The sequence below is a fragment of the Mustela erminea genome, chromosome 14, assembly GCF_009829155.1.
Source record: "Mustela erminea isolate mMusErm1 chromosome 14, mMusErm1.Pri, whole genome shotgun sequence".
NCBI classification, from domain to species: Eukaryota; Metazoa; Chordata; class Mammalia; order Carnivora; family Mustelidae; genus Mustela; species Mustela erminea.
Genome location: NC_045627.1, coordinates 23,933,917 through 23,949,205, shown reverse-complemented (window position 1 = coordinate 23,949,205; position 15,289 = coordinate 23,933,917). Strand labels below are relative to the sequence as shown.

The 15,289-nt window shown below is 43.5% G+C and overlaps 1 pseudogene; it reads right to left on the bottom strand.

Annotated features, from left to right (window-relative positions):
• Positions 1-11,587: 11,587 nt before the first annotated feature.
• Positions 11,588-11,706, bottom strand: LOC116573780 (annotated as a pseudogene).
• Between the last annotated feature and the right edge of the window lie 3,583 nt (positions 11,707-15,289).

The window sequence follows — 15,289 nt, the reverse complement described above, 5'->3', positions numbered from 1 at the left end:
AGCAGGGAGCCTGCGTCTTCCTTTGACCCTCTCCCGCCCCATGTTCTCTCTTTCTCTCTCTCTCACTCTCTTTCAAATAAAATCTTTCAAAAAAAAAGAAAGAATGGTGGATAGAATAGGTGAAGGGGATTATGTGGTACAGACTAGCAGCAATAAAATAAATAAGAGTAAGATGAATAGGGAATCAAATCAGGAACACTGTGACAACTTTGTATGGTAACTGGTAACAATTAGACTTACTGTGCTGACCATTTTGTGAGGTATACAAATATTGAATCACAGTGTGTATACCTGAAACTAAAGCAATGTTGTAGGTCCATTATTCTTCAATTTAAAAAGTTAACATTGATTCTGAAACTTAAGGGAAAAAAACCCAATTATCAAGTTGTGATGTGCAAGACTCAGAACCTGCACGTACAGTGTGGCTGTGCAGGACCTGTTCTCACTCTCTTCCATAGTTGTGCTTCCTGGGTCACTATATAAGTCAGAGACCACATGTTCATCTGACATTCAGCAGAGTGGATGGGCCCCAAAGTGTCCTCTGTGGCATGACCATCAAGTGAAGTCTGTATTAAAGTGGCCTAGACTCTACTATATTTTGCAAAGTCTAAAATTAACATAACTCTTAAGTTACTGATCTTTTCCCCTCTTGTAAACAACAGACATGACCTTTGCATGGGCTGGTGTGGTCAGCAGGGGTTGAGACAGACCAAGGGCCCCTTTAAGCTCCTTCAAGTCCTTGTCCTGAGAGAAGCTGTGCACTGTCACCTGCTATTGCTGATCTTCTGGACTCCTCTGAAGGGCCCAGATGTCAGTGGAGCTAGTGAGCTTCTGTGGAGCAAGTGTGGAGAAGTGAGAACATGTGCACCCTCCCACTTGTGTACTTATTATTCTTAGAGGTGGCTGTGTTTTGTTAGAGCTCTTGTTTGGGGTGTGTGTTTTGTTAATGGCAGTGGTCTTCTGAATAGAAGGCCTCCGTGTTAGTGTTAAGTTACTTCCGTGACACTCGTGCCAACTGGATCTCAGTACTCAATGTCCATGTTACAGTTCCTGTTAAATACTCACTTGTGTCTCAGAACCAGCTTGGTCCCTGATCCAGAAGCACTGGCACTTCATGACGGGACTCAGGGTTTCATTAGTGGCCTGTCCCCTCATCTGCTCTCTCCCATGTAAGTTGCTGCTGGAAGTGATACATTGTGGCCCATGAGAAAGTCTTCAGAACTGATCAGGACTAGGTAGACAGCATTAGGAATGGATCTGGTGATGACTTCTTTCTTCCCATATTCTGGTAGAGATGGCAAGGAAGTCACCCTCAACTTGCGAATACTGTAAGTACTTAGAACCTCCAAAATGGAAATAATAACCAAGCAGTTCACATAGCTCCATTCTCATAGAAGTGCACGGAACTGGGGAAAAATGAGTGCTGGCATGAGTGCTCAAGGTAGAAAAGTAAACCACCACTCAGAACGTGAGTGCCTTGGAAGAAAACACATTGGTAGGAAATAATTTTCTGTGTGGGCTACACTAAATTGTGCTCTTTGAATAATCATATTGCATGGAATATCTGGATTATTCAGCTATGAAATAGCAAAAATTAAAATAATGTGTAGGCTTTAAGGTCAGTTTACTATTCGGCCTGTAACCCAGTCTAGTTTATAAAGGTTGAATTTTCATTGTCAATATCCAGGTACCATTTTGAATTAATTTTACCAGAGGCTATATTTCCAGGGTCTCCTCACCATGTGTGCTGAACCAGATTTAGAGCCAGTGGTGTTGGATGCTGATAATTCTTGTTAGGTGGTTATAGAATGGAATTTGTTATTTTTCTTTGTAAATTATATTCACTTGATCTGATGGAAGTTGAGAAAACCTCAGTACAATTAATACTACAGACTGTGTCTTGTAAATTGAGAACTAATAATATATTTAATACTACCAAGTGACTTTGAATTGAGGGGCAATACCAGAGTACACCTGTATCAAGAAGTTTAACAACAGGTGACTATGCATTGGAAAAATCATTACAATAGTCTAAAGTAGTTCTCAGATACAGAATTAAATCAATAATAGGCTACAATGGTCAATGATGTGTGCAATATTTAAAATAATGTTATTAAAAATGTGAAATTTTATTATCTTAGCCAAATACTTTCAAACTTATGGTCTATAGATCCCTGATACCTTTGTTAATAGATATCTTCAAAGCAAAGGACAATAATGGATTACTAAATTGGAGAGTAAATTCCAGACAGCTAATTTTAATCTAATAGGACAATACCAGTTTGTTCTGAAAAGTTGGAATTTCAAAGAATATGTGGTATCAGGAATGTATGGATACAGAATGATTAATCCAGAAGTAAGATTTTGTAGAGGAGATACCTTTATCCTAGAAATACAAGATGTACATATACTCAGACACCAAACAAATACATCAGTAGGTATTAGGGCAAACCACAGTCCTAGGTGCTAGAAAGAAATTAAAGAGAATCCTGGAGTTTATAAACTTCCAGATAATTTGGTTTGGAGACTAAAGACATGAATATATATAAAAACCTACATATCAGTAAAAGATCCCTAAATGTACTCTGCAGAGTAACTATCCTGACACCACAAGAGAATGGTTCAGATTCTCCCATACAAAGAGAAGCACTGTCATGTCACACTGGTAGAAGACGATCTTCTAGGTTCCCACTTAGCATAACTGGATAGCCAGCGTCTGTCTACACCGCTGCTCTGGTAGCTGTCATTAGTCGGAGTCAGTTTGTTCTTAGTTCTTTAGACTACTTCCAGACTTTAATGAAAGATAGCTTTACAATGACATTTCACGATTTTGCATTACAGGACATTCCTCTTCTTTAATAAAGCATTGTTCTATTCATATTCGTATTAGAGCAACTTAAGTATTTATGTAAATGAAATAATTTTATTTAAATTGTCATCTAGAAAGTAATCTGTTTTCATGAATATTATTAACAGATGTCCTTCCCTGTCCTCCCCACTGCAAAATGGTATCTGTAAGAGAGAGAGAAAGACCTGGGAATTCAGAGACACTGGGTTTAGCTTGCTCCTGGAGACAAGTTTGCAGCTGGGAATTTTAAATGCCAGATAAGAATACTGCAGAGAATGAAGTCAGCACACATAAGAGAAAAGATCTAAAAAGAAGTATGAGGTTGGCGTGTCAAATGACAGCCAAACTTCTTTCCTTTCTGTTAGGGTTGGGTGAAACTTCCCACAGTCTCTCTGGGAGCAGAATCTGAATGGGAGGATGGGACGCAGGGCACCAAGGTGAGCAGAGAAGGGTGTCCGAGGTGTCAAGGTGCTGAGCCTGCTGTAGGCTGCAACGTTGTCCCTGGCATCTTAACCACTTGTAACCTGCGTGATTTCTAGGTTCCCAGCCTACCGAACAGTCCTGGCTGATCTTGCATTTCTGTTTGGCTTGAAAGATACCTTATTCTGAGGTTTTGCATTCTTCCTAAATTGGGTAAAAATAAAATACAAGTTTCCAGATACTGGGCTCATCCAAAGAAAGGGCTTGCTCTAAAAGCTGGTTATTTTTTAGAGATTGTCTGTTTCACTGTGGCTTTACAGTGTAGCCTTGTATGCTAGCCTGAATGCACAGCTTTGGGCTTGTGATCTCACCTCCTAGGATAGAGCTAGACTGTTCACCTTTTCTCAGGTGGACAGAGAATCCACATCCTAATATTTTTGCCCCACGGACAATCGCCAGTGACTGTGATCAAAATGAAAAATTTCTCTTCACATCTTTGTGTGTGCATATGTCAGTTTTATTGTTTTCAGTGACAAAGGCCAACCTGGCAAGGTAGCCATCAAACCAATGTAGTGATTTCTTTTTTAAATATAGGAGACATTTTGGAACAAACAGTAGTATGTTCATAAATGAGATCAGGCATTGTCTTATTTTTCTCCAGCATGGTCAATTATTACCCAAAATGTAATTAATTTTCTTTAGCAGTTGTACTTGTAGGTGGGGTTAACAAAGAGCTTGACTTCAAGCAGCAAAGCAAGTATAAGCTCTTCTTCAGCATGGTGTTTCCCCAAAAGAATGACATTGCAGGGCAGGCCTTATCATGTCCTTCAGTCAGTGGGTGCGATGATTCACCACCAATATTAATGACATGAACTTCCAGTCGAAACTTAAGGTGACTTCTGAGGACTGGCAAATTCACCAAGTCCTTCAGCGTCATTATTTTATTATGTCTAAATTTCCACAGCTCATACTTCTTCAGAGATAAAAAGGCTTTTACATAATAGCTATTAATTATTGTTTTTCTTTGAGCATCCCTAATTTGAAGACCATTTATCTCTTGGTATCAGGCCTGCCTCATTTGTTCATAAGTATAAATAAAAGATTAAGGCCTTCACTCAGTCCCTTCTTTATTTTCATGATGTTTTCACTCTATTATTTTGTCCCTTTTTTCCAGGTCTCTTGTTTGATTTGTCTGTGCGGAGGCCGTGTTTATGACCCATTTTATTTAGCTGTTTTCTTGTGCAGCATGTTTTCTATGAAGAGCACTGTATGAGTGTGGCATTAGTCACCTTGGCCTAATAAATGTTTTATTGAACAGAGTTCCAGCATTCATAATCCTGCTTAGAAAATAGCACTTCAGAGATTAGGCCTTAAAGGAGAGTTTCACCTTTATAATCTTTTGTTTTATATTTTGTTTTGCTTTTTTACTTCTTCAATTATAAATTCAAGTAAAGAATTTCTTTTCTTTGAGAAATGGTAGAAGTATTTTTGAAATTGTTTCTGAGAGATTTAACCATGAAATACATAAAGATATGAGAGAGAGAGAGAAGGAGAGGGAGAGAGAGAGGTATCTGAAAGCCATACTGAGGGTCCATATTTCCGGACCACAGTTGTCATTGAGCCCCACCATCTTGCTGAACACTGTGGGTATGGACTGTCCAGATATATGTATTCCTGCTCAAATCTGTGCTGACTCCTCGAAGTCAAATAATTTCACTTCCTGGGTTTTCTCATTCATAAATGGAGCTGTCCCTCCTGTAGTATTCTTGTGAGTAAGATAGAACCCATGTGATATGATAGAACCCATGAAATGACTTAGCCCTGTGGTTGAAATGATGAACTCATCATGTTAGTGATGAATATTGAATGTTACTGTTTTTCACGAATACGTTGCAAGGAATGGGTGCTGGTGCCCTCACATCCACAGGACTCTCTGCTTCCCAGTTGTGCTGGATGTGAAGGAAGTATTAGGACAACTACATGTTAGGGCCAAGAGTTGTAACCTACTTTTGATCCATTCCAGGTTGGGAATTAGGTCAGATTTCCTGCAGGAGCTGAAGGGGAATGATTTCATCACCCACACTGGCCAGGCATCCTGATCCATGGGTGGGTGAGGGGTGTGTTGGGGTAGGGACACAGCAGGAGCCAGTGCACATGTGATCAGCGGTGGCCACAGGGCCGTGTGCAGTGTGTTCACAGACTTTGTCCCACACAGGGCATTTCTCTTCCTGTTTTGTCCCCATTCCAAGCTATTTAAGTAAAAAAAGGGAAATACGGGTATATCTGCTGAGTCATTACAGATGTTCTTACAAGTTCCTCCCAGAGAGGAAACAAAAACAGAGAGAAAAAAAAAATTAAAATACCAACTCACTTTATTGTGTCTCATGTTTTAAACGGGAAATTCTCCATTCTCAGATAATGTTTTTGCAAACACCGGAGTTTCTGTGTCATCACCTATGAGGGAATTTACAATTAAATGTGGCCTACAGGGGGTGCCTGGGTGGCTCAGTGGGTTAAAGCCTCTGCCTTCAGCTCAGGTCATGATCCCAGGGTCCTGGGATCGAGCCCCACATCGGGCTCTCTGCTCAGCAGGGAGCCTGCTTCCTCCTCTCCTTCTGCCTGCTTCTCTGCCTACTTGTGATCTCTGTCTGTCAAATAAATAAATAAAATCTTTAAAAAAAAATGTGGCCTACAGGTACTTTGAACAGTTCATCCTCATCTGTGACTGAGATTCCAGATTTCCTTTTACAAATCCTGAAAATGAGTGTCAGTGACGGTCCTCCGTCCTGTGCATAGAACCATGGTTGAAAATAGGGGGATTGCAGATCTTGGCTTTGGGGAATTCTCTGCTGATACGTGGATCACTTTTTCTTTCCTACTGGTACTTACACTGACACTGTTTTCTTCTAGATAATCCTGAGAGATAGATGGGTTCTTTCTGTGGTCCCCTTTTGTGCTACAAATGAGAAATTGCCTCCAGGAAGGCAGTCAGGGAAATTACAAGGTTTGTATCACCGTGTCACTTACTAGAGCTGTACGTTGCATGTTGAACCATGTCTGCAGCTTTTTGCATATTTTCCCCAATTGCTTGTTTTTCATGTAATGATATATTCAATACCAAATATTATGTTTTTGCCAAGGCAGAAATCTTGTAGGTGTTCTTTTTGATTATAAGGTTTATATTATGAACTGGAAATTTCTGTGTATTTCAGGTGGTCTTCTCTCATAAGTATTGTCAGAAAACAAACACTAAGGGTGGCAGCTACCTGTAAAAAGTCTTCTGCATAACAGAAGCCCCTAAATTTAGTTATTAAACAATATACACATATTTTTAACTTCATAAATATTTGATACCTTTATAAAATTTAAAGCTGAGTGAAAGAATAAAGTTGTTAGCTCTAATTCTGATGTTTTTCCAATGAAGTTTCCATGAGGTAGTGGTGGCCCCCCCATTCCCACTCCCAGAAGCAGTTTGAGAGAGTGTGTATTCTCATGTAGTTTAATTCCATGTGCATGTCAATGACAAGACTTTGGAAAACTACAATATAAGTTCATAACCGGGTTACGTACATCATACACTCAAATATTTGTGTGTGGGTTTCCCTAGCTTTGCATGTGCTGCATGGGTGTTTATCTCTGTACTGTTTTGTCACATGGGTCATCTCACATGTCCATCCTCACAGTTGAACTACTGAACAGTCCCATTGCTTCTAGCATGTGTTGTATTATTGTGAAAATGCCATCCCATTTCCTCCTTTCATCTCTGCCATCAACCAGTACCCTGCTCTTCATAGAGTTTGTCATTACAGTTATTTTATTTTATTTTATTTATTTTTTTAAAGATTTTATTTATTTATTTGACAGACAGAGATCACAAGTAGGCAGAGAGGCAGGCAGAGAGAGAGGAGGAAGCAGGTTCCCTGCTGAGCAGAGAGCCCGATGGGGGGCTCGATCCCAGGACTCTGAGATCATGACCTGAGCTGAAGGCAGAGGCTTAACCCACTGAGCCACCCAGGTGCCCCCTACAGTTATTTTATAAACAGAATTTAAGATTGGCTTTTCTCACTTCGTATAATTTGAATTTAAAGTGGAGGTAATTCCATCACTCCATATCTAGAAGAACAGGATGTTGGAACTCACATCTTATTCTTATTCTCACATCTTATTCACATCTTAGTTCTTATTGTTATACCAGGCATTTGAGACATAGTCTCTGTAGGTGAAGCCAGATTATACTCCCACTTAGCTAGACTCCCACTCCTTTCTTCTAGAAGGAAAATATTCCAATAATCCAGAATTTAAAAACACCTCATGTTTAGAAATGACAAACTAAGTCAAGATAGTTATCATTCAGTGGCTCTATGATGTATCTAGCTATGAGAGGAAACCATCTAGCCACCAAGTGTAGCTGTAGAGAAAACTATTGACAGTTGGGTTTCCTGTACCCTCATAGAGGCCTATTGAAATGTAATTCCTGGGGTCAGGCCCTGTGACTGTATTGCTGTGATGCTTCCCAGATGGTATAGATAGGTTTGGAAAACATGACTCAATGCAAACAGATTACAAGTTCAGAAATGGTGTTTGTAGGATATTAAAAATCCAGGAAAGTAGGGTCAAAATTATAAGCAATGCTGAAATTATAAGCAAGCTAAAATGTATGGTACAACTACTATGGTATTTTTCCAAGTTCTGATTTTTAATAATGATTTTATTTATTTATTTATTTATAGAAGATTTTATTTATTTATTTGACAGAGAGAGACATAAATAAAGAGGGAACACAGGTGGGGGAGTGGGAAAGGGAGAAGCAGACTCCCCACTGAGTAGGGAGCTGGATGCAGGACTCCATACAGGACCCTGAGATCATGACCTGAGCCAAAGGCAGAAGCTTAACAACTGAGCTACCTTAGCTCCATTTATAACGATTTTAAATGTGTCTGATAGAATGTTTTTATTGGGCTCCTGAAATGAATAGAACTCTTTCTTGACCTAGAAATCAGCTTTTTATTTTCAAGGATCAGATTGCTCATGGAAGTAAATGAATATTCATTTGTTATGGAAATAAATGAGTTTTATGAAGTGGGAATGATTTCTTGGCTTCTTTAGGATGTTAGGTGTTACTGACAGTAGGGTCACTGGAAGAGGCTTGGGAAGCAAATAATGATGTCGCTGAAACAACTGGGGTCCCTCCCTCGGGAATTTTCCAAGAAGCAATGAAATCTGCTGACATGGCTGCACAGTGGTCTGTGAATACAGCAGAAGATTGTGTGTCTTGAACACAATGTGGAATAATTTGTTAGAATTTATATATACATTTACATTCTTCTCCATGCCATTAACACATACAGAAGACCATTCAGAATAGAATTTGTGGAAACAGAACAGCCAAGCAAGACAACAATGCGTAGACCTATGGGGAAGTGCTCTCCAAAACATTTTCATTTTCAGTGCAATTTCTGTTACACACAAGTGCTCGTAGAATTACCATCTTTATTTTATTTACTTTTAAAGATTTTATTTATTTGACAGGAGAGAGAGACCACTGTTAGGGTCTGTGATCAAAGGAACGAGACTGATACAAAGCGAAGGTCAAGCAAAACTTTATTTCGCGCCAAGCATCAAGAATCAAACTGACCGGTCAGGGCTATCTCTTACAAAAAGGTGATGACGATGATCCCGACAAGGTCACTCCCAAGAAGGCCGCTCCGGACGAGGGTGCTCTAGATGAGGCTTCTCCGCAGGTGAGGCTGCTCCATGATCGGAGCCGCTCCCAAGAAGAGGCCACTCCCAAGACAAGGCCGCTGCTCGATGAGGTTGCTCCCCGGACAAGGCCGCTCCCAAGAAGAGGCCATTCTGGACAAGACCGCTTCCCAGACGAGGCCGCTCCCGACGACGAAGAGGCAACGATGACAGCGACGATGACAAGGAGGACAACCCGGATGGCACAGACTCTGCTCCCCACGATGCCACTCTGACAAGGCTGCCACCCAGAGGAAGGCACCGCTGCGGACAAGGCCACTTGTGGCTCGGGGTGGCAGGGCATTTTGCGGCGAGGCTGCAGGCGGCTAGGGGTCGTTGGCATCTCAGGGCCACTGGCGTCTCGGGACCGCTAGCATCCAGGTTCTGCAGGCATCGGGACCGCTGACCGCTGGCGTCTCAGGACCGCTGGCGTCTAGGGGCTGTAGGCGTCGGGACCACTGACCACTGGACTGCTGGCGTCTCGGGACCACTGGCGTCTAGGGCCTGCAGGCGTGGGGACTGCTGACGACTGGACTGCTGGACCGCTGGTGTCTGGGCAGCTTGGGGCTGCTGGAAGCTGTAGGCGGCTGAAGGCGGCAGGTGGCTCGGGGCCGCTGGAGGCAGGACCACTGGAGGTGGGACTGCAGGCAGCTGGAGGCTGCAGACAGCAGCTCAGGGCCGCCGGAGGCGGGACTGCAGGAGGCTTGAAGCTGCAGGCGGTGGCTCGGGGCCGCCAGAGGCGGGACCCCCTGAGGCTGGAGACTGCGGGCGCAGGGACCTCAGGTGGTGGGACCGCTGGTGGTGGTTATAGCTCTTACAAGAGCTGTTACAGCTCTTCTACTCTGCTGACTCTTCTGCTCCCTTTGACTCTTCTGCTCCCACCAACTCTTCTGCGGTTGGTTGAGCCCCACCCCTATACAGGTGGCCAATTGGATCTCAATTCACCCTAGTGGATATACACATGCTGCACCGATTGGACATCTCCACCTGGCCTGCCCCACCCCTACATTAGGGGTCCACAAGCAAGTTCCTCTGGGAGGGGCAGGCCCTTACATTCTCCCTTTTCTTTGGAGATTAGTCAAATCCTTGACTTTCCAGATAGTTCTATCTTATATTGAACATATAAGACTAACATTTTATCGCCCCAATTTTCTTTAGTAACAATAAACTTACAATTTTTTAGTCCATGTTCAGCTGGGTCTGTTGGCTGCCACTCCCATCTGGGGGGCATCCTTACTCTCGGCTCATTTGACATGACCCGCATGAACCCAGGCCCTAATGCCTTCTACTTTTACTGCCATGGGGGTGGTTAGGATAACAGTAAATTGTCCCTTCCAGCGAGGCTTCAAGTTCCCCACTTGATAGTGACGTATCCAGATCAAGTCCCTGGGATATGGTTCCACCAGTGTCTCTGTCCCAGTGTGGGCAGTTTGGATCCCTTCTTTTTAAGACAGACTGTAATGCCTGCAGTGACTGGGGTATAGACTGATCAGTCATTTCTGCTAGGGCCTAGGACAGAGCAAGGGAGGGGTCCTCCCAAACATTATTTTAAATGGGGTCACCTTGTTTAAATAGGGTGTACATCGTGCCCTGAGGAGAGTAAAAGGAAGGAGATCCCTCCATCCACCACCAGCCTCCAGAATTAACTTTGTCAAGGTCTCTTCGAGAGTCTGGTTCATTCTCTCTCCTTGCTCAGAGCTCCGGGGCCAGTAGGCACACTGTAGTTTCCTATTAGTGCCCGCGGCCTTGGCCATCTGTAGCGTCTTGGTGAATGCAATCAGCTTTGCTTTTCCACCGAGATCCTGTGTGGCAGGGCTGTTGTCCAGAGTCTCTGCTCAGGAGAAACTATTGCAGCCCCCGCATACCTCTTTCCATTGACCATGTAACTACTACCTTCTGTGAACAGAGTCATTTCCGCATCCAGGAGGGGAGTGTCTCTGAGATCCTGCCTTATTCCCATGACTTGGGTTAGGACCTTCCCGCAGTCGTGTGGGTGGTCAGCCAGCACCTCTGGTAGCAACGTGGCTGGATTTAGCACTGCCGGGGGCTGGAAGATCACTTTTTTTCGTTCAGGAGGAGGGCCTGATACCTCGTCACTTGGGCATTTGTCATCCACCGGTCTGGTGGAGTCCGGAGAAGGCCCTCGATAACGTGGGTGGTGGTCAATATGAGATTTTGACCCAGAGTCAATTTGCATGCATCCTTGACCAGGAGGGCCATGGCAGCAATTATGCAGAAACAAAGGGGGAACCCAGCTGCTACTGGATCTAGTTTCTTGCTAAGATAGGCCACTGGCCTTCACCAAGGCCCCAGAGTCTGAGTCAAAACTCCTTTAGTCAGCCCTGCCTTTCCATCCACATACAAGTGGAAGGGCTTGGTAACATCTGGGATGACCAATGCTGGGGCACACAGTAAGGCTCTTTGTAATTCCTGAAATGCTCCTTCTGCCTCAGCTGTCCACACTCTACCATAGTAAGTCCTCCCTTAGCCAGTTCGTAGAGAGGTTGTGCCATCTCCGTGAAGGCAGCATCCACAGCCTGCAGTAGCCCACCGTCCCAAGAAATTCCCTCTTGGAGATCAAAGCGAAAGCAACCGGTATTCCCTGGCAGTCTTCCATCCAAGTACTAACCAGGCCCGACCCTGCTTAGCTTCCGAGATCAGACGAGATCGGGCGCGTTCAGGGTGGTATGGCCATAGACAATCATAGGCTTCTTACCCGATATTCTCAGATGAGTGTACGCGACACCCTATGTAACATGGAACTGTCCTTCCCTTGCTGGAGGAAGCTGAACTTTCTCATAACCTACTGTTACCTTAATCTGTCCAGGCTTGGTTAGCTACCATATCTCTCTCGTTCACAGTTACGTTGGCCCCCGGCCTTCTTGGGCTACTGATGCCTTGTGGTCATACCCATTCTGTACAAAGGAGAAAGTAGTGGAGGGTTTCTAAGTGCTTGGAACAGAATGATGTTTCAGACAGATCGACATGTCATTCAAAGATGCAGAGGCTGCAGAGAGCCAGCATATTCAGGAACGTGCCAGCAGATGCACGTGTATCAATCGGGGGACAGGTCCCTGGCAGCCTCCGATGGCCAAGATTTGAAGCCTTGACTCCTGAGCTCCTCCCATGGGCCCTTGTGTGACCCATCGAGTCCAGATATCAGAGAAGAGGGATGGGCAGCTCATGGAGCTTCAGAGAGTTTTCTTCCCCTTGGAAGATGGCTTCCTAGACTCAAAGTGGACCCTCAGATTCTCGTTTTTCTAGGTCTGAAAGCCAACACAGAGGTGCTGAGCAGAGTCCAAATTCATTGCACAGAATTTCCCCTGTTCCATCTCCCAGATTCTGGGTGGAAGAGCCCAGAGAGAACAGCTGTGGTCTGCTCTGCCATCGGAGCAGGGCTGTCCCTGGATGCTATCCTGCTTGCATCCCTCGCGGGAACTTAGGAGCATCTTTTCTAAGGTCTGTCCGTATAAACCCTGGACCAGGCTACTCCATGGAGTAGAAGACCGTTATGCCATATGACGCCCTGCAAGATTCAGGGTGCAGTCCATTCAGACTCCATAGTGGAAGCGGTGGAGCCATAGAGATACATTCACACAGTCAGGCACTCTCCAGATTCAAACAGGTTGGTCATCCTCCCCTTTGGGTATCCCTGGCTAATGAGAGGTGATCAGTCTCCCCTTCCATTCTTTTACGAATGGATTTAGCTCCAACAGTGGCCTCAGGGCTGTTTTTCTATCTTTTTACATATCTCCTACTTTTTACATACAGAGTTGCTTTTCTCATTTCCATCAGTCTTAATTGCACTTAACAGAATTTTGTACTCTTAGAAATACCTTAACCTCTACTGAAGACTAAATATAAACCAATGGTGAGTTGTTACAACAGAATTCTTTAGATGGCAAATTTATCAATCAGTTAAGCACAGAACGTGTTCACCAGCAGATTTCAAAAGTACAAACCCAGTTCCAGCAACCAGCGCCCTAGCATTTTATCCCATTTGGTTAGGATCTAGATGTCCAACAAATTTAACTCCATTTGTGATTCAAGCAACCCTTCACAGTTTCAGGTTACCAAAGACTTCAGAAGCCACTTTAACAATTACTCATTAAACCCTTGAAACAGACAGTTAACCAACAGCCCAGCCATCCCTTCGCCAACAGACCTCATGTTCCACCTGGGCCCATTCCACTTCAGATGCCATGCTTTCCCTGCCAGCAAGGGGGAGGGGCTAGGCAGTCCACGTTGGACCAGAGAAGGCAAGGAATTCCCCAAAACAAAAGAAGTTTCGGCAGCTGCTTGGGAATATTCCTTAAAGTCTCTGTCTCGAGGTCAGTTCATCCCACAGTACCAGTTCTGCTTACCAAAAGTGGCCCACTAGGCACTCATATTCCATGCCCGGCTCTAATGAGCATCAGCATTGGACACCTCAACCCGGCATTTGACTAACTCCAGGTGGCTCGTTATAGCCCGTAACACACGAAATGAGTGAGGGAGAAGCCCCACATCTATTATGAGGAACAGAGAGATGAAAGCCAGCGTCCCCTTACTCTCTGCTTGCCACATTCCTTTAACCATAACAAACAACACAATAGACAACAAAAAGACAAACAAACAACCACAACCCCAGTGGCCCTCATCCAGAGCCTGCTGCTGGGGGGGAACTTTCTAATATAGAAGTTTGAATCTTATTGTTTCAGTAGAGTTTTATTCAGTTATCATTTTGGGAATGTCTTCCTATTCAATTCCTTTTTTTTTTTTCTTCTTCACAGCTTCTTCTTGTAATTATGGTGGATCGTCTTTGCCTGGCTTCCCATATTTAACGTTTTTTTCTAAAGAGTCCTTTTAAAGCTTTCTGTTTTCTACTTCCTCCTATTATTTTTTTCTCTTTTAAACTTCATTTATGAAACGTTTTTATTTTTCTCTCTTTCCTGAGCCCCATGAGCTTTTTCATATTCTCCTATTATCTTGTTATTTACCTTTCTATTTGTTGTTACTTTAGAGTTTCTATAACCTTTAAATGGTTTATTGAAATGTATACTTTAAAAGGATGAATTGTGTCCAATCAAGTTCTGGACATTTTCACCATCCTAAATGAAACCCCATACAAACATCGGTCACTCCCATCCCTTGGCAACCCATATTAAGTCACTATTAATTTACTTTCTGTTCCTATAGATCTGAGTTTTCTGGACATTTCATATATAAACAGGATCATACATGTAGTCTTTTATCACTGGCTTCTTTAACTTGGCCTAATGTTTTCAAGGGTCATCGATATTCTAGCATATATCAATTACCTTATAGAGTACAATATAGGTCTCTGATCCTTTTAAAATTTTGTATATTGTATGAGGTAGAAGTTCAACTTCATCCTTCAACATGTAAATATTTAGTTGTCCCAATGCCATTTGTTGAAGAGATTATTCTTCCCACTTGAATTGTCTTGGCACCTCTGCCAAGCATCAACTGACCACATATTGTTATTTCTGTACTCAATTCCATTGATTTATATGTTTATCTTTATGCCTGCATGTACCACAGTCTAGATTATTGTAGCTTTAAGGTTTTATCTCCCCTGCTTGTTTCAGGTTCAGTTTGTTCTCTTCTCAATATTTTTAAGGTAGGGTTTGAGGTTTTTTGTATCCTTTAAAACAAGTGCTTACTGCTATAATTTCCCTTTAAGTACTGTTTTAGTGGAATTCCATAAGCTTTGGTGTGTTGCATTTTTGTTTTCGTATAGCTCAATGGATTTCCTAATTTGATTTTTCTCTTTGACCTACTGACCAAATTTATGGAGTGCATTAATTTCTACACACTTTTTAATTTACCCAGAGCTTGCCACTGGTGGGGGCTATCTTTATCTCCCAACCATCTAAGGGGACTTGAACCCCTCAACTGTCTAAGGGGAGGCAGGGGACTCAAACCCCCCGACCACCCAGGTGGACTCGAACCCCCTCAACTGGCGGGGGACTCGTACCCCCCAACTGTCCAGGGGACTCGAACCCCCCGACTGCCCAGGGGGACTCAAACCCCCTGACCATCTAGGGGGACTTGAACCCCTCGGGACCGCCCAGGGGGACTCGAACCCCCTGTCGATCTATCAGCAGAGGGATGGGGCATCCCCGCATCCACTTCAGCCCTGGGGAGCATGGCTGCAACCAGCTTCTCCCCAGTGGGCTATACCGTGGAGCTCCAACCAGACAGACAGATAGGATTCCAAACCTCCGATCCCAATACAGCCCATCCCAATACACCCGATCCCAATTCCTCCGATCCCAA